Here is a 26,609-nt window from a genome sequence, read left to right on the forward strand (position 1 = left end):
TTTTCAATGATGAATATCCGGTCTGCTCTCAGCTGTCTACACTGGCTTCCCATGGAATAGCGAGTCAAGATCTCAATCCTTATCTTCAAGGCATACCAGACCCAGAGTGTCTAACAGATTTTCTGCAGCTGCAAGATGAGGACCATGACTGAGGGTTCCGTTCCACTAGCACTGAGAAACTTCAGAAGGAAAAGGTGAAGTGCATCTGTGCTGGGGGCTGGTCCCAGATTGTGGAAACAAGTCTCATTAAAAACCAAGGACTGCCCAGAACCTCTCCACCTTCCTCTCCATGTGTGCATTTGGAAAATGAAATCAAAATTGTACCAAAGCAAAACACTCCTGTCCTGGAGAGAGGTTGAGAGGGTGAGACTGAATCACTTGTGACAGATGTTTGGTGTCACTCAATGCATGATAGGAAGGTGCTTGGGTACTGCCTGGGTGGGGGTTGTCTAAGAACCTATGTAGACTAGATTTTTTTTTTTCTTTAATTGGAAGGCAACTCCACAGCATGAGGAACTCAGGCAAAAAACATTTTAAATGCGTGAGGTTTCTTTTGTCAATTTCAAGCAAATCTGAGATGTTGTTTTCGCTCTGCCTATCTTTAGTCAGAAAAGACTGAATCAAGGATTCAGACCTTGACTTAACAAGGCCACTGCCTCGCTATACACACGTGAATAGTTCCATTGAAGTCTGTGAGAACTGACCTTTTTCAAGCAGAATCATCATTTGCTGCCCTCTGTTGAGGTCAGCTGATGAGTCAGTTTTATGCCCGTGTTGATGTGAACCTGAGGAGGATCAGGCTAAGGCCTTGTCTACCCTAGCACTTATGCTGGCAAAAGTTTTGTCGCTCAGGGTGTGAAAAAACACACCTGAATGACAAGTTTTGCCATCATAAGCACTTGTGTAGCTCCATTACGTCAACAGGTGAGAGCTCTCCTGCCACCATAATAAAACCACCTAAACGAGCAGTAAAACGTACATCACTTGGGGTTGGTTTGTTTGTTTTTTTTGTTTATAGACCCCTGAGCAACACACATTTTGCTGGCATAAATGCTAGTGTAGACAAGGCCTAAGCAGTGAAACCTTGGGGCTTGTCAACACGGGAGCTAAGCCCAAATCAACAAGAGGGGTGAATTTCCAGTGTGTTAGTTACAACGCTTTAAACCCCTGCGCAGGGAGGCTGCCGCAGAGGTAAGGCAGCTGTAATTCAGTTTTGCCTAATTCACGGTCAGCTAAAGGCAGCTAAGACCACTTCTCTTCTGAATGAGGGCATCCCCACGGGCCTAATGAGCTTTGACGCAGTGTGAATTCACACCTTTAGGCCATGTGCTCACCATGTATCAATGCAGCTGCAATGCATCTGGTGAAGACACTCTATGCCAACAGGAGAGAGTTCACCCCTCCCCACGGACATAGCGCTGTGCACGCAAATGCTTATGTCGGTCTAACTGTCGCTCGGGGTATTCAGCCCCCGAGCGACATGAGTTATACCGATGTAGGCTGTAGTGTAGATATAGCCTGATTTAATTTTGCTTCGCTCCCCCTGTAGTCAACCCTTTGGGAGCAAGCTTGTCTCAGTTTGGTGGGTGTTTTTTTTTTGTTTGTTTGTTTTTGTTTTTTTTTTGGATAGTGTGCCCCTATTACTGGTAGGTAAGTGCCCCAGGAGAAACTGCATACAGGCTTATGTACATTTGGAAATTTACTGATCAAGCTATTCTGGAATAAATCCCTGGATACAAGATCATATTGTAGAATAGCTTTCCGTAACTTTCCAAAGGTAGGCAAGCCCTTATTCAACCAGGAGCAGATTTAAGATAAACCAAAATAGCCACATTTAAACTGAAAGCAGACTATCCACCCAGCCATTTGCGCTTGTTTAATTACATCTGTCTAAAATTACAGCTTAAATTGAATTGCTGTGACTTTCTCCTTAAGACAAGTTTTTGGGATTAGCTCCTATGGCTTGACTTGGAGAGTTCCTGAAGAGATGCCCAAAGCCCAGGGGAAGGAATGAAACTCGGAGGGGACTAAAACTTCTGCTCTCCAGGAAAACTGGAAAAGGCAGCCTCAAAGACCCTGATTTATAAATTGATCTTGTGTCTCCATGGTTAATAGGTGAACAATAATATTGAGCTGCACTTGCCTGTGGATGTCCTAACCGTTCATAAAGGGGTAAGTGTCATCAACCCAATACATACAAGTAGGTAAACTGAGGCACAGATTGCTTAATGTGTTACACAGTCAGTCCCAACACAGAGCTTGGAATTTCAACAACCAACTCTTCTGAGTCCATCACCTGCCTTAAAACTTTCAGCTACCTCTACTGGAAATGGAAGAAGCACTGTGGGTGAGATCCTGGCTGGAATTCTATATTAAAGGGGATTCATTTCATGAACCAGAACCGATTCCTAGATGTTGCACACCAGACTGACTTACATTGCTTGCTGCATCCAACATATGTCGATGGCACCTGGGAAGCTTTGTGTCTGGAGTGGGGAAGAGAAAAACTTGGAATGAAGTCCCCAAGCAGAGGTCAGTTAGTTAAATTAGATTTCTTCCTGGCCCTTCATTCTGTGTTCATGAGAAAAAAACTGCTAACTGTGCCAAGCAGTTGAGGTATTCAAGGGCCAGGTATAACCCCCCCCAAAAAAATCTGTCTTGTAAATGTAACAGTCAGTGTGACTCACCACAAAGGGCTGTTGTTGGAATAGATGTGGTTAAAAGTAATGTTTCAGATTGGCTTTTGTTTTAAACACACCTGCTGTCCATTGTCTGAATGCAAAATAGCTCTGGTTCAAATGTAAATGACGGTCCCTAGCAGTATTTGGAGTAACTGAAGGTAAGGTGTAATCCACTAAAAGATAAACGGAGATCAGTACCTGCAATAATTAAATCGTATGTAAGAACATTAAATCAAGGTTAAGCTTTTAAATAAACTATCACTTGATTGAACTTTTTTTTCTGTCTGATAATCCAAAAAGGTTTTTTTGCTAGCAAGAAGATGGCTGCTAAATTTAGAACACATAAACAGTGTCCAAGCAGAGCATCCAGGAGATGGAGTAACAGTGAAACACATGGACCAAGACTCTAACAAAAAGGGTCCCTGAGTCCATATTTGGACTACTCATTTAGGTATCTGGTTTTCAAAATTGCTCTGCATCCAGCACTCTCACCCACCAGTTGTGCCTGTCTGACCTCTAGATATGTTAGTGATGGGTGATGTCTAAAGGCATGGAGAAGAGCGCAAGTTCAGATGTCTGTCCAAACGCCATCATGGGAGGTACGTAAAGTAAGGCTTCGTCTACACTTAAAAATTAGGCCAACATAGCTGTGGCACTTGGGTGTGAAAAATGCACATCCTTGAGTGACACAGCTATGCACACGGGTGTGGACGCGCTCCAGAGAACCCAATTCTGTGCATCCTCATTCAGGGTCTTTGCTAGCATAGCCATCAACTGAGGAAACTGTTTGCAGAGTCCAGAAAATGTCTCCAAAGAGTGTATGGGGCTTTGATGCCACAGCAGGAGTTATGGCCTGCTGGATAGGGCGTGACAGTGGACATCAGGAATCCTGGGTTGTAGGCCTTGCTCTGACCAATGTACTATAGCAGTGGGCAAGTCAGTTAATTTCTGGGCAGGATTTTCAAAAGGGCTGTACACTCAGCATTTGTGTTCATTGTCAGTTGATAATTCCAGCAAGTTCCTAGGGCAAATCTTAAGCGGGCAAAGGCAGGTGTCACTAGGTGGCGCTGTTACATTTAATACTCTACATTTTTTTTCTGAGTGTGAGAGCAAATGTTTAGTCTGGGGAAGACTTGCTGTGTATTATGTAAGATTCTGGGTAGAAGTAGCTGTGCAAGCAGCAGGAAAGTTCACTCTCTGCCTTGGTCTCTGATTAGAGTGAATTTTTGAGCCAGGGTTGCTTCCTGAGAAGTGGGCCCAGGAGTTGAGCTGAGATTCCAGGAAGAAGTGGCTTCCCACATGCTGTTTGTGACTGCCTTTGTTCCAGGACTGCTGTATGTCCTTAAATAAAGCAACTTGCACTGAGTATACTCAGACTCCACGTCACTGATTTATCCTCCACTGGGGAACTGACCTGTGAGATCCTGGATCCTGCTACTGCTTGGCAAAGGATGATGCTGATGCCACAAGGGACAGTGCAATCTTTCTGTGGACTTGGAAGTTCTTGTGTATCCAGGGAATCAAAGCTGTTGCTGCCAGTGGTCTTTTAGAAATGAATGCTGCTGTTCAGGATTGAAGACAGGTGTAGGTGCTCGTGTACACAGTCAAAATTGCATCAGAAAGGGCGAATGAGACTTCATGGTTTGCGTTGGTTGAGGTTTTTTGGGTATTCTGTGTGGGAGGCACCTCCCCTTCAAAAAGGCTGGGGATGCCTGAGGAGTGTACAGTCCTGACCTGACACAATTGCAAGTGGGGGTCGTAAATAGGCAAGGAGGAAGGACAAAGGTGCTGATGGTCAGAGCTCCCATTTCCTTGGTAGGGCATGGCAGTGTCTTCCTGGCTTGGTTCCTTCCTTAATAAGCAATCCTTTGGTTTCTAAGGTGCGTGGCAGATGGGAGCTTTCAGTGGGAGAATGAATGTACCAGGTGCGGTGGCTGGGATTATGGGCAGGGGATTGCCAATGTAAGAGGCAGCATGGATGAAGCGGCTGAGGTGCCCATGGAAGGAGGGAGGAGAAAGTCTGGTCACCTGGGTAAGATGGGTTGTGATCCCAAAGGAGAAAAGATATGAGTAGGGCAGGGTGATACAGAGCCTTGAAGGCAGGGATGTTTATCTCCTGATGCCTGGTGGAAGCAATCACCTTAGACGGTCCTGAATAACTCTAAAATCATCCAGACAAAAATCTCTTCCTCTTCCCCCCCCCCCCCCTCTCCCCCTGTCCCCCAAACATAGTTTCCCAAACACCCAAGATTGTAGGAATACCATGGCCCAGGCAACACTGGGCCTGAGTTTCACTAGGGCATCCTAGGAGTAGTAGGGTTTGCCCATGAAAATCTTATAAAAGGAAATAGTCACTTAGCGCCTGGCCCCAGAGCGGAGGGACCTGTGTCTGCATTTTAAGCTCAAGTCCTTCTCCAAATGGGTCCAAATTCTGAAAGGGTTTAGAGGATTTGCAAAGGTCAAACTCCTTCTTCCTTTTACCCCCTCCTCCCCCAACCCCACCCTAACCAGGCCAGGAACTAACTGCTCTGCTCCCGTGGAGCCCCACAGGATTGACGCTGCTAGATGCCCAGGCTAGCGCAGTGCCCCCTGAGGTCAGTAAGAGTTCTGCAGGCTTTGTCTTGGTCAATGCTGGAGATTATTGGAGCAGAGGCTCCCGGTTTTTGAGGAAGTAGGGCCTTGTTCCCTCTTCTTCAACCTTCCGAGCTTTCCATTAAATGCCTCTTCCCCTTGCTTGCGGTGGCCACAAACGTCTCATGTAACAAAACACATGCACACACGCCCCAACCATCCCCCAACTTGTTGTCCTGTAAAGCTTCATTATGACTGAAAATAGCTCATTATTGGAGTGAAATTAGTGAATGATCCTAATGCTTCTCTGAAGTCTTTCCTGCCTGTGCACCGGGCAGGCTTGGTCCAAGAGCTGTATTGATCAGCGAACTTAGCCTGGCATCCTAGTCATGAAGCTGAGTGAATCTCGAGTTCTTTCCCTTGCATACCTTCCCCTCTCTCTCCCAGCAAAGGGGCTGGTTTATTCAGCATCACAGATGGGAACAGGCCAGTGAGCTGTGCTCTCTGTTGTGACGGAGATTGGTCACGGCAAAGGATGGGCGGCTTCTTTTTACTGAGACAAAGAATGTATTCTCTAGGGGAAATGAAGATGGATCTCTGGAAACTTTGTTTGGTGAATGAGTGAAATCCACTCTGTTCTGGGGGAAGCCAGCACTTCAATGGCTCAGTCCATATAACGAAGATACTGGACCCAAGTGCTTGTGCAGAGACTCCTGAAAGAGATAGTGGGGCAAACAGAATTCCTTACCTGGGGCTACGTGGGCAAGGTTTTTACTGGGCTGGATGTTTTCAGCCTTCATTTGCTCATGGCTGCTCATTATGCACCTGACTCCCCTGTATTTTGATGGGCTGGAAGGGCACCGAGGCCATTTTGGAAGCGCGGGGGTCCGATCACTCTTGGACCTTGTTTAAGCATGTTTGGGCTCATGGCATGTTCACGCTTCCAGCTGTAGATTGGTGGTTCTCAATCTGTTTACCTATGTGGGCCACATATGCAGTTCTCTGTGTTATGTGGGCATTAGTATTTGCTGTCTGACAGCAATGCGATTCAAATCGATCTAGTCCCCTTCGTTTCATCGCTGGCAAACATCTACCAAGAGCGTTTTAAAGTTTGCAAAATAAGTTCCAATTAATTAATTTCCGGAGGGCGTGTCGCCACCCTCTCTTCTGCGCTGCTGCTGGCTGGACTGAGCACCCGGAGAGCGTGGCTGTGGAGCTTGCTTGCCAAGATGGGGAACCCTGCCCGGTACGGATGCCTCCATGCATCCAGCCCCCCACACCCAGAGACTACCCCCAGTCTCTTCCCAGACTGCCACCCATCCCCCCTGGGACTACCCCCAAGCATCCAGACAGCCCCCAAATGCTGGGCCACAGGGATTGCCCCCAGCACCTAGCTCCCCCATCTAGGCAATGTGCCCAGTATCTAGCCCCCCATCCAGGCACTGCCCCACTTAGTCTGTCCTCCATGCACCAGCTGCATGCCTAACCCCGTCCCTGTGGTCCTAGCCTCCTGAACTACTATCTGGACTGTTCCGCCCCCCCTTCCCATCCCTGTGCAGCCCGCCTGCCGCTGTAGTCCTAATGCCGGGGAGCCTGCTCCAGCCGGAGTCGCTGGCCTCCTGCTGACGCTGCTGGGCCTGATCCTGCGTCATCCATTTTTGCATTCTCTTCCAGCTCTGCATCCAGGACAGGTGCTCCTCCCCTGCCCTTACAGCGCTGAGGGTGTCGCATGGGCGGCAGCTGTGTGCTGACTGGGTGGTGGCTGGGACACGCTGCTGTCGAGTGTGTTTTGCCCAGGGGGAGCAGTGCCTCAGACTATTGTCCTTCTCCTGAACCATCTTTGCCACCTGAATTTGTCCCTGCACAGCAGCCAACGGTAACAGCACGCTTGGTTTAGAGCAGGGGAGTAGGCGCCCCTTGAGGTGAGCGTCGCAGGGCTAGGATAGCAGCACTAGAGGTAAGGGTCTGTCCAACTGTACTGAATGTTCTTTGATGTCTTTCTAAACCACGCAGGCGCCGGCCTGGGTCAGAGTCCTTAGGAGTCTGTAAAGCAGCCAGGTCAGTAGCAGCGACACATCTGCTGAGCAGCAAGCAATGAGCCCCGTATGTTCTGTGTTTTCCTGCTGGCCCAGTGACCGCGCAGTCTGGAGTGCGACATGAGACCCAGGCTTTATTCATACTCCTTAGTCCATCATTTTAGTCATGGATGCCCTATGTAGCCTGCAGCCAGATTTTCCCAGGCAGTGATCTTGTCGGAGCTCAGAAGCTGAGATAGGGTCTGGCCAGTCCTCAGATGGTAGGCTCCAAGGGAAAAGAGCAGACTTGCACCTTGTTTTCATTCTGCAGTGCAGCCACATCTTAGTCTTCTGTGGTATCTCTTCTGTTTTCTGTGGCATTCATCCCCGTAGTCAGCGAGCCGCTAATAAGCATTGTTAAAGCTGTCCTCCTACCCCTGTGAGGTGGGGAATCATTTTTAAGACTTATTTTACAGATGCCGCACTTAAGGCTGGCCTGCATTTAACGCTTAGGTTGACATAGTGACAGCGCAGAGGGCTGGGAAAAATCCACACCCTGAACTTGGTAGCTGTGCCGGCCTACCCTCTGGGGTAAATGCAGCCAGCTCAATGGAAGAATGTTTCCGTTGACCTACTGACTGCCACTTGGGGAGGCGGAGTTTCTGTGGTGATGGGAAAACCACTTACGCCACCCGAAATTCTGAGAAACCCATTTGACACTGTTCCTCTTGTCTGACTGCTCTGGGGAATGGAGGAGCTGGGGTCTCTAAGCACTCGTGTTAATAAGGGAATAATTGGCAATCTCTCACATACAATAGAGAGAGAATTCTGTGGCCCAACTTTCTCCTATGTTCTACCTTCTTTGAGTCAGTGCTAAATATATATATGTCCCAAGGATGGGGTTATAATGAATGCAGGGTGTGGAAGTGTGATTCAAGAACAGCCTGTGGCGAGTTTCCAAGTGCTGCCTGCATCTCGTTGAATGTAATTGTCTGCTCCTGGTGCACGCTGATGGGCGGGGAGATGCCGGGTGAGAAGATGACTTGCACAACAGTTGCTAATTTATGCCTTGCAGCAGCAGATCCAGGCCAGATGTCTCTGCTCTTGTTACTTTTCTGTTATCTAATAGTCACACATTGGCAAGCGTGAGGCCTGGTTTGCACACAGAGCTCTGGGGGAGAGATGGCTCGTTCCAGAATCTCTCATGATCCCTTGCAGCAAGGCATCGGTTCATGTGGCGTGGGCACGATAAGGGACCCACACATTGTTTCCTTTCTTGGGGCTTTGTCCCAGGTCCTGTGGCTTTTACTTGTAACAGACTCGTTTTCTGGAGTCCCGTGTTTGCTGTAACTTCTATTGATTTGGTTTTTCACACTCTGGTCTTTTGTGTGTTGCTTAGAATGAACCATGATCCTTAGACTCGTAGACTTCCGGGTCAGAAGGGACCATCATGATCATCTAGTCTGACCTGCTGCATATGGCAGGCCACACAACCTCACCCGCCCACTCCTGAAATAGACGTCCCTTCTCTTCCTGCTGGGGAGGTTTTTCTGTGCCTCCATCTCCCCTGGATGCTACAGATTCTTAAGGGACCCTGCTCCCCAGAACTCCAAGTGTTATGGGGTCTCCGAAGCAGCAGGAGTCCTTAACTTCCCTTCAGGTAGTTGCTGCAGGGCCTGCATCCTGTACTGCTGCAGGAGTCTACTTGGTTGAGGTTACCCCAGCAGGAAGGAAGAGCGTGTCTCAGTTGAGGCCTTAAATGCTCTCCTCCCGCACCCCCGGTTGCTCTCCCTTCACAAAAACAAAGATCAGGACTGGCCAATTATTGGTCCCGACCAGTAACTTCATGAACGAAGTGCCATTTGTGGGCAGAACAGCACTTGAAGCTATTCTAGGTAAACCTTGTTGCTCGTGTTGTAAGTGTTTATGGTACAGGCCAATAATAGAGTAATGCAATGCATTGAGGCTTGCATTTGACAGGTGAAAAAGGAATTGGAAATACTGCACCGAGACCGTGTTAATGTTGCTAGAACAACCCTCACTTCTGGAACTCCCAACTCTGATGTGCTTGATCTCGCTGTCTTCGTGCTAGGATTTTGCATTTGTTTTTAGGCCTGGAAGGAGAACGGAACCCTAGAATTTGGAGGTTATCGGCTTGTAAACCTTATAAGCTCGTCTGTCTTTGCTAGCAGAGTTGGTAAATTACATGCACCAACATATGCACTTCGCTAGCAAATGCAACATGCACATAATAGAATTTTTGACGGTGCATCCTCAATCCCATACTTTCAAACATTCCTAATTGTATTATGAAACTCTATTTTTATTTCAAACATTGCAAATCACATGTTGCTCATTTAATGCCTGTTTGTGTGACAAGTATAGTGTGTTTATGTGTATTACCATTGCAACTACCAGTCTTGGCCTGGGAATCTAATGTGTTAGACGTACAAACACAGGACAAAATAAGTCCTATCCCCATTTGAGTTTTTCTATTTGAAATGAAGGTAGTCAGAATAAATATATATAATTTGAACTGGGAACAGTGTATTTGTCCTCCCAGAATTCAAACCTCTAAAAAGATTTTACTCAAACGTCTCTCCCCAAAAATCCTCTTAAGGGGCCAAAGCCACATGGGAGAAACTGTTGCCCCAAAGTCAAGATGGAGAGTAACAATTCTAAACCCATTTTCACTTTGTGCCTCAGGTTTCCCTCCCAGTCCTTTAATAACAGTGGCTGTTGCCGATGTGGCTGCAATCATAACCCCTTTGGCAAACAAGCTAACTTGAGGTACAGAGAACTTCAGGGGCAGCGAGTTGTTAGTCCATGAGGCCTGATTCTCAGTCCCCTGCTTTAACCACCAAACTTAGCTAAAGCAGACGTCCCAAAGGGAATGCAAGTACAGGCTTCGTTGTATGATAGCCAAACTTTCCATTGCACAATGGCGTGGCTGGGTAGCTGTGGTCACTGTATGTCGTGTCAAGAGGAGGAAGCTGTGGCTCTGTGGGATGAAAAGGAAGAAACCCAGGCCTGTGGGCTGGTGTGAATGCCCATAGATCAGCTTGTGGAAGCTTCTTCAGATCAACCTGTATGTCAGTGTGTTAAATGTGCAGACATCTGCCAAAGGACTCTAAAAGATAAGGATTGTTGGCTCACTTTCTTACCATATGCTTCCTTAGAAACGAGGGTGTAATAATAAGGATCTTGTATAGATCTTCCTCCTCCGTAGATCTCAAAACAGTTTATAAAGGGAGGGCAGGTGAGTAAGTGATCTCAGCCCCCTCCATAGCATGGGAAAACTGAGACATGTGGAGGTGAAATGACCTACCCACAGTCTGACAACCCATTAGTAGTCACAGCTGGGACAAGAACCAGATCTCCTGTTGTCCGGTCTGGAGAGATCAAACTGTTTTTTGTATATGCATGTGCTTCTGAGCATCTGCCTTAGAATTCTGTCTTGATTGAATTATTTGAATGCCAGATGTTTTGGCAGGTACTTTTTGCGGAAGAGAGAGGGAACAGAAAATCTTGTTTAAGATCACCAGCTAATAGGCGTTTAACTGTGCTGCAGTTCACTCACAAATTATTGGTCTAGATGCAGGAATTGCTGGGGTGACCTTCTCTGGCCATGCTGCTATAATCCATTGTGGTCATGAAGTATCTGAACCATGGTAAATAACAATGAGACACACGCTTCTATTTCATTTGCTTATTTGACAAATGGTCTGTGGCTGTGTGTGACAGGACTTGCATGCGTTAAATTGCTTTATTGCTGGCAATGCTGCTGTCAAATTACAGGACATGTGCTGGTTAGTCTGGGGGAGAGTCCTTTTTATGACCTTATTAACTCTAAAAAGGACATTAACACTGCTGCATTGTATATTGCCAGAAATTTAACCCTGTGTAACCCTGATGAAATCCAGTGATTTGTCTCGGAAGTTAAGGTCTCCTGGCACCTATATCTTTATCTGTGCCCCGCTCATAAAAAGAACGTGTGTATCACAGCTAGTAGTGCCATTCAGTGCCTGGTTTAACACTTGTCTGTTAGAAACCAGGGCTGTGCATCATGATAGCTCACCTGTCTGCCTTGCGCTGGGACATTCAAGCTGGAGAAGGCTGAAGCACAGGGGTAGGTGCTTGGAGATCTTCAGGTCTCTTCCCAGCTCTGTCATAGGCTATGTGGGACAAGTCACTTAGCCTCTCTGGGCCTCAGTTTCCCCATCTGTGAAATTGAGATGCCACCACCAGTCTCAAGGGCTGGATCTGGGGGGAGTGGTAGATACCCTGCAAGGTAGGGATAGGATACAGAGTGACCTAAACAAACTGGAGGATTGGGCCAAAAGAAATCTAAGGAGGTTCAACAAAGAAAAGTGCAGAGTCCTCCACTTAGGAAGGAAGAATCCCATGCACAGCTATAGACTGGGGACCAGCGAACTGGGCAGCAGCTCTGCAGAAAGGGACCTGGGGGTAACAGTGGATAAAAAGCTGGATATGAGTCAGCAGTGTGCCCTTATTGCCAAGAAGGCTAACGGTATATTGGGTTTCATTAATAGGAGCATTGCCAGCAGATCACGGGAAGTGATTATTCCCCTCTATTCGGCATTGGTGAGGCCGCATTTAGAATATTGTGTCCAGTTTTGGGGCCCCCACTACAAAAAGGATGTGGACAAGTTGGAGAGAGTCCAGCGGAGGGCAACAAAAATGATTAGGGGGCTGGAGCACAGGACTTATGAGGAGAGGCTGAGGGAACTGGGCTTGTTTAGTCTGCAAAAGAGAAGAGTGAGGGGGGATTTGATAGCGGCTTTTAACTACCTGAAAGGGGGTTCCAGGGAGGATGGGGCTAGGCTGTTCTTGGTGGTGGCAGATGACAGAACAAGGAGCAATGGTCTCAAGTTGCAGGGCGGGAGGTCTAGGTTGGACATTAGGAAAAAGTTTTTTACTAGGCGGGTGGTGAAGCACTGGAATGGGTTACCTAGGGAGGTGGTGGAATCTCCATCCTTAGAGGTTTTTAAGCTGAGGCTTGACAAAACCCTGGTTGGGATGATATAGCTGAGGTTAGTCCTGCTTTGCGCAGGGGGTTGGACTAGATGACCTCCTGAGGTCCCTTCCAACTCTAATATTCTATGATTCTATCTGTTGCTTTTGACGATGCTTTGAGATCCTCAGCTGAGAGGTGCAGAATATTGTTGCTGCTTTAAATCGTCTTCAGGAAAACATTTTCTCCCATGACATGAGGGTGGTGTCGGGTGTTAGGTCTCAGATTGCAAATGATTGAGGGTCATCCAAACACCCAGCACTGAAGAATTAGTTACTGAGCTGGCTTATTCTGGAGCGTGGATTTTATCATAGGAATGTCATTCCGTGTACTACTCTTCTCAAAGTACAGAAACGCTGCTTTCAATCAGGCCGTTTCTTCTCTCAGGTCAGTCTGTGCCAATCCGAAGAGGTTGCATCTTTCCCTTTCAGAAGTTTCAGCTTCCTTTTATTCTTCCAGAGCTCTGCATGTTTTTTCCATTTCTGCTGCGGAGAGTTTTGTTCCCATGTCTGTAAAGCACTCTTCTCTATTGCTCTGTGAAGCATCTTTCAATGCACTGATTTGAGGACCCCTCTGTACAAACACCTTTTATTATTATTGTTAAGTGGAGGGTGTATCCTGTCCTTTCTTTTTTTTTCTTGAATTGGGATTTTTGCAAATCTCCTTTTCCTATATTTATTCGGTCAAAGAACAAATATGGGAACAAGGCCATAGCACTCATTGCTGCTAGTTCCTGACTGTTTTGTCATGGTTAGAAAGTCTCTCAGAAAGAGAAGACTTTCTCCCATACCACCAACCTCTACTTTCTCAGTGTCTACATGGATATTAAACTAAGGTTCTGATCCAGCAAAGCACTTGCCAAATTTAATGGGGCTGCTTGTGCTTAAAATTTTATCATGTGTTTAGGTGCCTTGGTGAGTTGAAGTCTAATTCAAGAAACCTTTTGAATCTAACGTTGTGTGTAATTTATCATTTGCTCTTGAGGAGTTCTCAGGATAGATGATGCAAAGTACGTGCATACTTGAACCAGTTTCCCAGTAGCTTTGCTATTGCAGACCTGGTGGCAGACTAGATTTCACCAGTTTCTGAAACGGATGAGTGCAGTTATATAAAGCCAAGGGCGGGTGTACCCGCTGAGTCCAGAGCTTATTGGTGGTGAAGCAAGGGTGGCATAACTAAACCAATGGGAAGCAGTCTTGTTGAAATGATTAATGCAGTCACACTAAACTCATGGAGGACGATTTTTTTTTTTTTTTTTTTTTTCAGAAGTGCCTGATCTGTATTTAGCCACCTGAATAGCTATTCTAGCATTGACTTTGATGGGATTTGGTACCAAAATTACTTAAAAATCCTACCCATCATTTGTATTATTATTATTATTTTCTTTTTTAAAGGATAGTTCACTGAACTGAGATCTTTAATCCTTGATTCTCCTTTCCTTTCCTCCTGGCCCCAAGTGGAGCTGGGATAGCACTGTTTTAATTTTTGCACTTTTTCCACATTAGCTGTGCCTGGTTGAGTTTGCTCGTGAGTGCTAAATCCTCAAACTTTTTTTGGCTCCTTTCTCTCCAACAGTGGCCCTGCAACTCCAAGCCACTGTAGCCAGTGGGAGGTCCCAGAGCTGTCAGCTGAAGTAGTGGTGGGTGCTGGACCCCTCCCCCAACCCTCCACCCAGTGGAGCGTGTTCTGTCAGCCCCATTTTGTCAGTTATTTTTAGTAACAGTCAAGGAGAGGTCATAGGCTTCCGTGAACTTTTAATTATTGCCCGTGACCTGTCCCTGACTTTTTTACTAAAAATAACTATGGCAAAATCTTAACCTTAGGAATAAGGCACAGAGCAAGGACTGCAGGCTAACACTTTCAAACCTGGGTGCCTAAAGTTAGTCTCCTAGGCCCTGGTGTAGCATATGCTTAACTTTAAGCATGTGTTTAAGTTGGTCGGATATATAAGCCCATGCTTAAAAGCTTTGAACAAGGATGAGATTACTCATGTGCTTAAAGTTAAGCAAGTACCTAAGTGCCATGCTGAATCAAGGCTCCAAATCCATATTTAGATACCCAAAAAACAGGCCACTTCCATTTTGGTATTTTCCCCCCCTTTCCCTTCCTAAGTGCTAAGCACCTGCAGCTCCCAATCAGAGAGGTTTCCATTTAGGAACATGACTTTAAACATTCAAGTTTGAAAACTTTTTGGTCCCAGCATGCAAAGACTTGAAATCTATAGCAGGCTGTTGGAAAGCCCAGCCTCCGCATCCTGATGGCAGGAACAAGAAGTGTTTTGGGGGTTTGTTTGTAAATCCCTTTCCCGGAGGAGTTGGTTCTGAAATCCATTGCAGAATGGGTGAAGGAGTGTGTATTTATACAACCCCTGTGAGGGTAACTGGAGCAAAACAAGGCCCCGATCCTGCAGCGTGTGGTGCTTGTGCACTGTTTTGTATTGTGGCAGCCCTTTAGTCATGGACTGGTATCCCAGTAGGTGCCGTTCAAACACACAACAAAAAGACAGGCCCTGCCCCAAAGAGCTGACAACCTCGGTGACTAATGGGCTGTGCTCCTGGGTGGTTTGCAGGATCATGATCTAAGGCTATGATGCTCTCTATGTAACTGATGTGCATGTTAACCAGGAAGCATTTCCAGTGTTCTGGTCAGGTAGCCCAGCTCAACTGAAGAGCGTCCCTCTTGCTTAGACTAACCATTGCTCAGTTCCTCCTCTGCCTGTCAAGAATGAGTCTGAGCTGTGCTTGATTAGCATCAGCCAAGGCAAAAGGGTTGAAACGCTGTGTGGAATTCAAGGCCAGGTCTTCAGACACGCTCAGTTCCCCCGGAGAAGAATGGGAGCTGCTGGACGCTGAGTTCTCTGGAAGATTTGGCTACTTGTTTAGATGTCTAAAAGTCCTCTGCTCCCATCTGTCTTTTAAAAGAAACCCTGCGGCCAGATTTTCAACAGTCAGTCATTTTTTATATTTTTTATAATATATATATATATATATAAATAAAGCAGTGCAGTAAGGAAGTGGAACTGAGTAGTGCTCCGGATTGGTGCTCCCATGAACGGCACCTATGCCATGCTAGTGGTGAGTGATCATCACTGCTTCTCCGGGATGAGAATTTTTAAAGCTGCCTCTATTCCCAGAATATTCCCACGTACGTCCTTTGTCCACAGAATAACTTTCATATTTTTGCAAGTTTAATTTTGCTTCTCCCGCTGTGTCGTAGTTCTTGTTTCTGAACGTTTCAACTCTTATCTCAAAGCCTTCAGCTTGCTGACTTCACTTCTAGCCTGCGTGTTGGAGTAGCAGGCGTCGCTGTGATTCTGCCACACTGCATGCAGTCTTTGGAGGTGTACGCTGTGCTGTTGGGAGCACACTGTTGATGCCAGATTGTTAGGCTGAATTGTGAAAGGGGGTGTGAGTCTGATTTAGCACTTTTATGCATTTTTCCATTAGTCTCTCTACTTCTTACAACTCAGGCTTTTTAAAATTAATGAATTGAATTAAAATATCCTTCTTTGTTCTATCATACCAGCAGCCCCAAAAAACTTATCACTGGACGTATGGGTGTTCATGCTGGCATGTTTTTATATCTACAGAGGGCATTTAACATCTTTTTAAGAAAAGTCTTTGTATGTTCTTGAAGGTGAAAATATTTTTTTTTCTCCTTTATAAATCTGAGACCAAAGGGGCAGTAGCAAACATCACTTGGTCCGTCCTTCTCAAGTTGTTCCATTTTTGGAGGTTCCTGCTGTCAAGTGGGGGATTTACAATCTAAAACCAGGAACTGCTGTTCCTGTTTGTTGGTGAGTGTGGCTGTGGAGACAGTGATCAGGATTCATTGGGGGCAGTCTTTCTAACCCCAAACATGCACCAAAAAAACCTAAACATGCTACCAAGGCAGGCCCAAAAAGTCATGAGACTGGCTCGAAAATCATGAGATCTTTTTAAAAAGCTATAATTTTGGGGGTTATTCTAGTGTTTGAACCTCTTAAGGGTGCACTAGAGTCATGTTTTCAAACTTTTTCTCTGCAACCATGAGTGCTGCAAACTTTTAGATTTCGCTGGAAATAAACAAACCTTTCCCAGACCCAAAGACAAGCTCTGTGCAAGTTTGAAAGCTTGTCTCTTTCCCCAGTAGAAGTTGGTCTAATAAAAGTTATTGCCTCACCCACCTCGTGTCTCATGATCGCCTGGCTCCTGGAGCTGGAGCTTTAGGCAGCTGACCATTAGCAACATTGGGTGGGATGAAGGTGCCAGATCCTTAGCTGATGTAAAACGAGGTAGTGCCATTGATGTCTATGAAAGCTATGCTGATTTACACCAGAGTATTAGAGTTGCAGGCCAGAAGGGATCACCAGTTCATCTGGTCTGTCTGCTATCCTATATAGCACCACCACCACTCAGCTGAGAAACTGGTGGGAGACAGGTAAAAGCAGATGTTCTCATTAACTTAGGTGTGAAGTGAATCTAGGGGCTTCTTGCCAGCATCAGGCTGTGACTGGCTGCTACAGACTCCTGGAGCCTCTTGCAGACTATCCAATGTCTACGTGCAGCCAAGGGCATTGTCTGCTATTGGAAATCCACATGCTTTACTCTGTACTGTCTCTGCTCCCTCTTCCATCAGCACAGTTGGGGGGTCATCTGGCCCTTCTCTGAGCCAGTCACGGTGGAGTCTGAGGGAAGCGAGGCTCCACAGGCATAGCTGAGAAGCAGGATTTTACCTGTGGGATTTTTTTCAGAGGATGGTAAGTGATCCATAGGCCAGAGATAACCCAACTTGGCTAACAGCTCAGGTTGCATTTGCAAAGCCAATCTTTTCACACGTGAGCTGTGTGCCACTTGCTCTGGAAATCACAGAGCCACAGGAAACTTGGCAGCCTTGCTTTTAGGGTTCCAGGAGTGAGATTTAAGGTTGAGACTAAAGATCTGGAGTTTGCCATTGACAATTGAAGGCTGAAACCTAGGACAGGTCTACACTTAAAATTCTGCAGCAGCACAGCTGCACACCTTCAGTGAAGACGCTACCTATGCCAACAGGAGGGATTTTTCTGTTGGTGTAGGTATTCCACCTCCCTGAGAGGCAGTAGCTTTGCGTCAACTTAGTGCTATCTACTCCAGGGGTTAGGTCAGTTTAACTGCGTCACTCGGGTGTGGTTTTTTCACACCTTTGAGTGACATAGTTATCCCAATCTAATTTCCTAGTGTAGACCTGACTGAAGAGTAGGCAGCAATCCTTAAATCAGAAGAAGAAATGGCCTAATTTCCTTCCCAAAAAGAATGGCTCTCTCCTGTTTCATGTCGAAGAATGGTTATTGCTAGGCTGGCCAATTTACATTTACTCCCTTTTTTAAAAAAAAAAAAAAAAAAAAAAAGGCCGCAAACTTCTTAAATCTTTCGCATCTCCATAAACTCTGTTTTGAAGCTTTGGCTAGTATAAAATACCATCCTCCATTCTCTACCTACGTTACAGCTAAGAACAGCAGTCTTGTACATGCCCCAGAACACTAATGTTGGTTTCTGCTCTGACCATTTCATGAGTTATTGTCTTCAACTTCCGTGCTTCTTCAATAAATACATGCATCTGACGAAGTGGGTTGCAGCCCACGAAAGCTTATGCCTGCAGGAATTTGGTACTCTTTAAGGTGCTACAGGACTCGTCTTTCCAATAAATACAGAATTTGTTTCTCACAGGGGCCTGACAGTTGACAAAGGGCCTCTGCGCCACTGCAGCTACATCCATGTGTGTTGGGCTGGGTGCAAAGCCCTAATGCAGACATGCAGCATGGTGCAAAGTGAGGTTTGCAGTAGTGTAATTCTCCAAGGGTATAAGCTACACCTGTACAAACACCAATAGGGTTCTTTTACATTCGCTTAACTACAGTGTAGACAGAACCTACCTCTTTATTGTAAAGAGACTTGAAGGTGACAGAACACTTCCTGGTATTTCAGTTAGTGTGAAACAGGAGGGGTTTTTGGATTTGCTTGAAAATTTTTGTTGATGTAGGTAGAACTTCAAGAAGTCTAGCTTGAATAGTGTCTGACTGTAACACTGAAACTCTTGAGACTCAGCCTGCCCTACTTAGCACAGATAACTTTGTAAGCACGGCGCTGACAGTTGAAGCTAGGTGAGATCAAGAAAACTTAACCAAAAATGCAGTGAAATAAGCTTTCTATGACTAGTCATGATATCTTGAGTGTTCATTCTCATCAATATTTTACTTAATGACAGTTGTCTTTATTTCAGTTTCCAATTACAAAAATGCTAATGACTCTTGAGACTATGTAATGATGGTATTTTACAGCATTAATTCCTAGCCATGAAAAGGTCAATTTACTTGTGTTCTGCACTAAACTGATTAGACTTAAACCGTAAATGAAGAAATGTTTTGGGGAAATGGGGAAAATATTGGTGCCTAAGAGCCTCGTCTTCAAAAGGAAAAGGGGATGCATTTAAAATAAGGAACTAGTAATGGATGCCAACGCTTTGAGATGGGTGGTATGAGTGAAAGTCAGGAGAATGAAATCATGAACAGGTTTTTAATAAAACGAGTTTCTTAGCTTGCCCTTACTTGACACCCAAAAGTCAGCTTTGATCCACACAACAGCGGAGGTGCACACACTGAAATGCTCCTCCTGCCGATATAACTCCCCTGCTAGGCCGACATCATAAAGCCACCTCAACGGGAGGTGTAGGGCTTATGTCAGTGTAGTTAGGGTAATGCGGTGTCAGTGTAGACGCTACGTTCCTTATGTCAGCTGTTGGCCGTCATTCTTGTCAATGGAGCTGTGAAACTGACAAAGTCGGGCAGCTAGAGCCCTGGGGCAGGGGAGGGGGCAGCCCACCGGGAGCCTGTAGGGCAGTCGGGCTTCTGGTAGGGAGCGGTGACCCCGGGCTCCCCTCACTTCCTCTCTGTTGGTGGAAGCGCTCCTGATGGGGGATGCACACCGCCAACCCAGGGAGGGTAGGGTTGGCATCAGCCACTGCAGTAATTAATGGGATGGCTGCAAGTGACCTATGTAATGTAGACAAGGCTTTAGTGAACTAGTGTTAAAGTCCTAGTGGAGACCAGGCAGTCTGTAGTTTTCACACGAGTCAGCAGGTTGAGTTAGACTATGGTAGAATCTAAAGGTTTCCTTAATCTAACTTCTGAGAAAACTACCAACTCCCTTGTCTTCACTGGAATTTTATCTCAAGTTAGTGAACTCCTGTTAAGACCCTACCTTTTTGTAGTGAAGACAAAGCCTGAATGGTACAAATGAGTGGGGGGTGGTAGGGGTAACCCAACTCATTCAGTCTTTCATCCTTTGTTCACAACATGCTTATTTTGGCCACGAATCATCTGCTCTGGATAGAGATCATAACATCATGGGTACCTCTCTCTGAACCAGTGGAATGGAGGATTTTTCTTTGAGGAAAGGGAGGGAGATGTTTGTTTCTTTTTGGTTGGTTCCAGCATGTCAGTAGGAAGGGCTTTCAATAAAACACATGCCCTTTCCAGAGCAGTGGATCCACACTAAGAAGCCAGAATTACAGCTAAGCAAACTACTACTGCCTTCCCCGTCTGTCCATTTGATTTTTGAAGCTGTGAAGTCCAGGAGCTGTGACCGACAGGTGGGGCCAGGCATGCATCCAAACTGAAGTGTTGGGTCGTTGTCTGTCTAATTTTATTTATCAAACAATACTCCATCTTCTGCTAACTCTAAGTGGCTCACATATGAATGCAGATTCTGCTGAGAAAGCCTAGAAGTGTCCAGTAAGCTTTGCAGCATTGAATAGAAATGTGTGTACCTTTTAAGAGTTGAAATAAGGTACTTAACTCCAGACATGATGATACTGTAACCACTTAGTATCTCATCCATTTTTAAGCAATTCTTCATTTTTAACATGTGATCCCTGCAGCTGGGCTGTTTTTTATTTTAGTTTAAAAAAATTAGTTAAAAGTCAGCCAGAACTAAGTATTGGGAGATGAAAGTGCAATGCTAAAAATGTAGTGAATATTTAGCAAGAAGTATGGGGATGTAGATAAGCTTAAAAAAACCTTAGATAATATACAGAGAAAAAAATTAAATATTTGGCCATAAACTTCAGGGAAAGGGGGAGAAACACTACAGTTCTTCGAGGAGTGTCCCCAGCGGCAGGTGTGTGATCAAAGTCACATGGGCAAGGAGATTTGCGTTAGCAGTGCATGCTCGACCCAGGCATGCATCCTGTTGGTCATCACTCCCTGTTGTGAGGTTATGCATGCTCTGGCAAACCACCCTCTGTTCCTTCTCAACCATCTCGGCCTGAAAAAGAGTGTCTGCCTTGGAGCTCGTTTTGCTCCAGCGGGGCTGCCTGGGTCCAGAGCTGCTCCTTAAGCCCGTGATCTGTAGTGTGGGGTTTGTATACCCCGTCACACAACTATAATTCCCTCACTAGATCAGGGGGTTGGCTTTTGGCCCTCCACCTACAAAGGTGTATATTTCCTTATAGCTATACGTCTTTTACAAAAGATATTTGTGCTTTGTTATAGCAGGGTCACTTTCAATACCGGGTACTTCCTTTCAGACTCTCCTTGGCCGCAAGAGCGTTTTCAGAGATTCTAGTGGTTGTCGACTTACCTCCTTCGAGAAATAATTGTAATGTCCCCATACCTCGCCAATTGGCTGGTCAAGGGTTGGTCTTACAAGTAGGGTTACAAGGTAGCCCCTTCTCTCTGTTTCTGCAACTAGATCTCCAGCTTGGTGTCGAAATCCACGTTGACCCCTGTACAGAAAATGCAGTTTATAGAGGTGTCCTTGGATTTCTTGGCAGCCAAGCCTGCCTTCTCATTCGTCGTGCTGTTGAACCTAGCTAGCCAGGACTATCCAAATACCTCAGTGGGAAATGGCCTTCAGCTACTGAGACACATGGTGACCTGTACTTTTGGAAAAGATTATGCAAGGCTGCACCTTCGTGGCTTCCCAGGCTGGCTCAGAACAGATTGCTCGCCAAGCAGACAGTCTAGACCAGTGGTTTTCAAATTTTTTAAATGGAGGTGCCCCCCTGCGGACTCTTGTCTAGCAATCATGCCCCCTCTTCCTCCCCCCCCCCCAATCCCGCCCCCTTCTGAAAGGGGGGGCTCTTTCAGAAAAGAACGGAGGTACTTCCCATGCTGTAGGCCCTAACAGTCGCGCGCCCCCCCCCCTTTCCCCAAGCCCCCACTTCAGGGGGGGGGAAAAAAAACATCTAGAGGAGGGCTGCTGCAGCTGCAGGAGGTGGGCGGTGGCTGCTTCCGTCTGCGGGGAGCATGGAGCTGGACCGGCTCTGTCTCTTGCTCTGTGCCCCCCACTTTGAGAACCACTGGTCTAAACAACCGGGTTCACATCCCTGCCTGGTGGAAGATTCTGTAGATTGCTGGACGGATTGCAGCAACGTTAAGCACCCAAAGTCTCATTGATTCATTTATGGAAATAGGGCTTGCTTTCCTTACTCACATGCTTTTGAAAAACGTTACTCCTTATCTGTTTGGCATCGGAACACAGGATTTAGTAGATGTTTCTCACTTACACAAGTTCTCTTTGACACTTGCTATTGATTAGAAATGAGCTCTGTAATTCCCACATCCTGTCTGCATTTTGCAGTGAGGCTGCTTTCTAAATTTAAAACTTGGAACTAGTTTCATGGTTGCCCACAAAGGACTGTTAATTTCATTGGTGATTCCTAGACACGGGGAAGAATTCTGTACTGCTGTCTGTGCAATCTCTAAAACGAGGGTTGTGAGGAAGGCAAAATCAAATGATTTAGATAAGAACTCAGTTTACAGCTTTTAGGTTACAGTGCATTTTAAAATATCAAGATGTGCTACAGAGGGTGGTTCTTAACTTTTCAGCGGAATGCATGTGGGAGAGGGGAAACGGCTGAATAGGAGAGCTAGCTGAAATGTTTTTGTTCAAAGCTTTTAATCAATCCCCCCGCTCTCCCCCCCCTTCTGTTGAGGAATTTTTGGAATTTTTTTAACAAAGGGGGGGGAGAGAAAATGGGAATACAAATCCCTCCCCTTTAAAAAAAAAAAAAAAAAAAAAAAAAAAAAAGAGGAGGGGGAAGAGGTAAAAAGAAGTTTAAAAAAAATAAAATAAAATAAAACACCTGCAAAACTTTTTTTTCCAGGACATGCTTAATTTTTTTGATCAGCATTCACAAGCAGGTGTCATTTGAAAACACACAGCTCCTGGAGGTTAATGGCAGGGAAGGGAGCATTTGCTTTTTTTTAGGTAGGATTAAATATTTGGGATTATTGAATGGCTTCTAAAGCCACAGAAGCACGGGGTAGTAACTCTGCCGTCTGCTCAGAGTCTGGGGCAGCCCAGAGCAGACAAGAGGACAAGTGTGTCTTAGGCCAGGGCTGATCTCACTTAAATATTAGGTTGACCTAGCTGTGTGGCTCAGGGTAATGAAAGATGTTCACATGCCTGAGCGCTATTAGGTCAATTTAACTCCTAATGTGGATGTGGCTACGTCAGTGGAAGAATAGTCTGTTACCTGCCAACAGGACAGAATTTGTCTATGCTGTTAGAAATATGACTAATCTGAGAAAAGGGAGGCTAACAGGGAAAGGGAAAACTGTTCTCTTAGGTCCTGAGAAGGGTGGTTGCCTGCCTGCCTGCCTGACTTTGTTCAGTGCGCTTGGTTACAATGTTCATCTGTTGTTTGTTTTCAATCTGCAGAACAGTTTGTTCTGAGGAACACATCAGAGCCTTATAAATCAAAGGGACTCCAAGCCAAGCATTGGCCTGCCGTGTGCAGTGTGAATCAGTGGCCCAATCAAGCTAAAAGGTAAAGATACTTTCTAATAAAAACAGCTGCAAGAAAAGGAGCAGCGTGGAGCCGCATGCCCCCTGAAACTGAAACACTCTGGATCACTACAAGTTTTGTTAACGCTGATTACAAACCGTCCAGGTCAGGGACAGTTTCTCTTCCTATGCATTTACACGCAGCCTAGCACAGTAGGGCTCCAATCTCAGAGCTGTGAGGTGCTGCTGTAATATTTGGCCAGTTAGTCAGGGAAAGCTGCACCTATAGCTGCAGAGAAATAAATCAGTACGTTGGATACTGAAATACTCTGTCCTGTTCTTGTTTGGGTCATTCAGCACCTAATTCTGACGTCTTCCTTTTTTGTTCTTTTTTTTTGCACTGTTTTAATTTTCCAGGTAACTTTTTAAAAATCTTTTCATCCTTTGTGGAGGAACATCAAAGGGCAGATCCTCAGCTGGGTGAAAAATTATCCTGCGACATTGAAATCAAGCTTAGCCCAGCTGAGGGTGTGTGTGTTATTAATAGGCACCACTAAACCAAGAATGCAGCCATGCTGTGCCAGGCACTTTTCAGACACACACAGTAGCCCACAGTTGCTGACCAGCTAAAGAGACTAGACAGACCCAAGGTGGAGAAGGGTAGAACACACCGGTAGAGTGGAGTGAACAACTGGATGGCAGCAGATGGTGTTAGTGCTGTGATTTTTGGGGGGTGGGTGGGTGCGTGAGTTTAGTTAGGAAGGGGTCAGCTAAATGGAAGGAAGGGAGAGCAGGATGAAGTGGCAGGTGTGGAGCGAAGCTAAGGGGAAGAGACTACTGGAGCAGGAGGGTTGGAGTAGGCAGCCAGTGGGCATGGGATAGAGAAGGCCCTGTCAAACTGCAGGAAGTTCTGACGGTCCCTGTGTAGCTGTTTGTGCAGCTGCTCTGTTCTTTGAGGTCTCCAGCTGGTTCCGCTCCACACTTCTCCCCCATGACCATGTGGTGTGGGGGCAGGAAGGTGTCCTCCACAATATGCACCTGGGTGTGAGGGTGTCCCTTGCACAGTTGTGGGTCCACGGATTGCTGGGGGGGACGGGTGGCCCCAGTGAGGCCTACTTTATCCCCTCCCCTTCAATGCAGCTGTCCCTACTTTTGCTGCTTCTGTCCTCTGTCAACTGGCATCTCTGCCCCTCAGTCCATTATTAGTTGGGGTGGAGAGGGAGGGCGGCTGTTGATTTAAGACAAACTCTTTTACTTCTTGCCTAGTTTAGTTCTGGATCAGTTTGTTTGTAAGGATCCCAGTTATAACTGCCCACCTCTCCCAAAATGACGGGAGGTAAATAAACCCTTCTGCTTTGGGTCATGAGCCAACCTCTGTCTATTGGAGGGTCAGAAGGAAACTTCCCCTGGGGGCAGGTTATCCCAGAACTGCCTACTGCAGGGCTTGCTGCACCTTCCTCTGGAGCAGCCGGGGCTGACAGAACCCGTCTCCAACAGCTGAGTTAGAGGGATCCTGGTCTGACCCTGGTCGAAATGTGTTAAAAATACCGATGATTCTATCCAACTTGCCCCGTGTGCTGATGGCTGTTACCAGTATGTATGGATGCCATTGGGGGTTAGCCAAGATGGGCAGCGATGCAACCCTATGTTCTGGGTGTCCCTATCCTCCATCTGCCAGAAGCTGGGAGTGGGCAATGGGGGATGGATTGCCCAGTGTCGGAAGACAGGACACTGGGCTAGATGGACCCAGTATGGCCATTCTTCTGCCCTTTTCCTGGTTCCATTCAAAGTCACTGGCAAACCAAATGAGAGCACCATTCCTAGCGTGCTGCTAACGAAGCTGTATTTGTCGGTGGTCAGTGGCTTTAGCGTTTGATCCTGAGCTCACACAAGTCAATGGGAGCCTTTGCGTGGACTTCCCTGGGTTCTGCATCAAACCCTTAAGTCTCTTTTTCCTAACGAAGCCCAAGAGAGCCGCATCCAATAGTGCTATTGGAGTTTGCATGTCTGAGTCTCCCATCTTTTCTGGAGAGGTGCACCAGAACTAATGGATATAAACTGACCATTAGGAAGTTTAGACTTGAAATTAGATGCAGGTTTCTAACCATCAGAGGAGTGAAGTTTTCGAATAGCCTTCCAAGGGGAGCAGTGGGGTTAAAGCATCTAGCTGCCTTAAAAATTGAGCTTAATACATTTATGGGGGGAATGATATGATGGGACAGCCTCGTTTGGCAATTGACCAATCTTTGACTGGTGGTGGTAGCTATGCTAATGACCTGTGAGGGGATGTTAGATGGGTGGGTTCTGAGTTACTATAGAGAATTCTTTCTTGGGTGTCTGGCTGGTGAGTCTTGCCCACAGGCTCAGAGTTTAACTGATCGCCATATTTTGGGTCAGGAAGGAATTTTCCCCCAGGGCAGATTGGCAAACGCTCTGGGGAGTCTTTGCCTTCCTCTGTTGCATGAGGCATGGCTCACTTGCTGGGAGATTCTCTTCACCTTAGTCTTTAAGCCATGATTTGAGGACTTTAATAACTCAGTTATAGATCAGGGGTCTATTACAGGAGAGGGTGGGTGAGGTGCTATGGCCTGCGTTGTGCGGGAGGTCAGACTAGATGATCATATTGGTCCCTTCTGACCATAGAGTCTGAGTCTAAGCCTGGGATGTGCCTGCTTTTCCTCTAATGCTCCACTCAAGGATTCTCCCTTCTTCCTGCTCCTGAGCTACAGTGCCGGCCGAATGCTTTGCTAGGGCACCCAGGGTGTGAGGTGCTTCACTACCACCAACCCTTGGTGGGAGGGAGCTGTTGTCTGTGCTTGCCAAGGGTCGGCTCCCTGACAACCCCAGAGATGGAGCGTGCAAGTGCTTTCCTCTCAGCCTGTCCCACAGCAGGTTCACAATAGACTGGCTCCAACCCCGACCGGCCCCGAGGCTGGCGGCTCACAAAATTATCCACTCTGCCGGTTCCAAAGGTACAGCGTACCCCAGCTTCCCTGGTGCGCCTCTGGGTCATCGCCGTGCTCAACGCACAGTGCATGGAGCTGTTCATTTATACTTGTTTTTGCCATGTACTTAACAAGGAGAAGAGATCAAAGTAGCAGATAAGTCTTTAGAAACAGGTGGGTACATGTGAAATAAAATCACCGCACCCCTTCTAATGCCTAGACTTTATTAACAAGATGCTTCCCTTGTAATGAAGTTTAGCTCACCCGGAGTCTGTCTTCCAGCATTTTAACGCTCAGACTGGCTGTGTTCCTCCCTGTGTTTTGGCAGTTTGTTTCCTAGATGAAGGATACCTGGGTGCACCTCTGCTCCCCCAGATAGAATTCCCACTAGGGTGACCAGATGTCCTGATTTTATAGAGACAATCCCGATATTCAGGGGTTTTTCTTAAATGGGTGCCTATCACTCCCCGTCCCGATTTTTGTCATGCTTGCTCTCTGGGCACCCTGCTTCCCACAATCCTATTTCTTCATTTGTGAACAGGGCACCCCTTGCTGCTTGTTTTCCCCTGTCTAGACTCTTGTGTGGCGAATTTGCAGTCATTTGATTAGCATTTTGC

The 26,609-nt window shown here is 46.3% G+C and overlaps 1 protein-coding gene across 3 annotated transcripts in view; it reads left to right on the forward strand.

Annotated features, from left to right (window-relative positions):
- Positions 1-26,609, forward strand: part of SH3BP4 (SH3 domain binding protein 4) — a 99,585-nt gene that overhangs the window by 30,117 nt on the left and 42,859 nt on the right. Inside the window, exons 2-4 of one of the 3 annotated variants that reach the window (XM_067548611.1) lie at positions 91-194; positions 2,116-2,172; positions 2,315-2,532. The exons of the other annotated variants lie outside the window; for them this stretch is intronic. The gene's annotated coding sequence lies outside the window, so the exon portion shown is untranslated. The remainder of the gene's footprint in view (positions 1-90; positions 195-2,115; positions 2,173-2,314; positions 2,533-26,609) is intronic. 3 annotated transcript variants of the gene reach the window in all.

This window comes from Emydura macquarii, unplaced genomic scaffold (assembly GCF_026122565.2).
Source record: "Emydura macquarii macquarii isolate MOO-44397 ecotype Brisbane River unplaced genomic scaffold, CSIRO-AGI_Emac_v2 contig_1253, whole genome shotgun sequence".
Lineage (NCBI taxonomy): Eukaryota > Metazoa > Chordata > Testudines > Chelidae > Emydura > Emydura macquarii.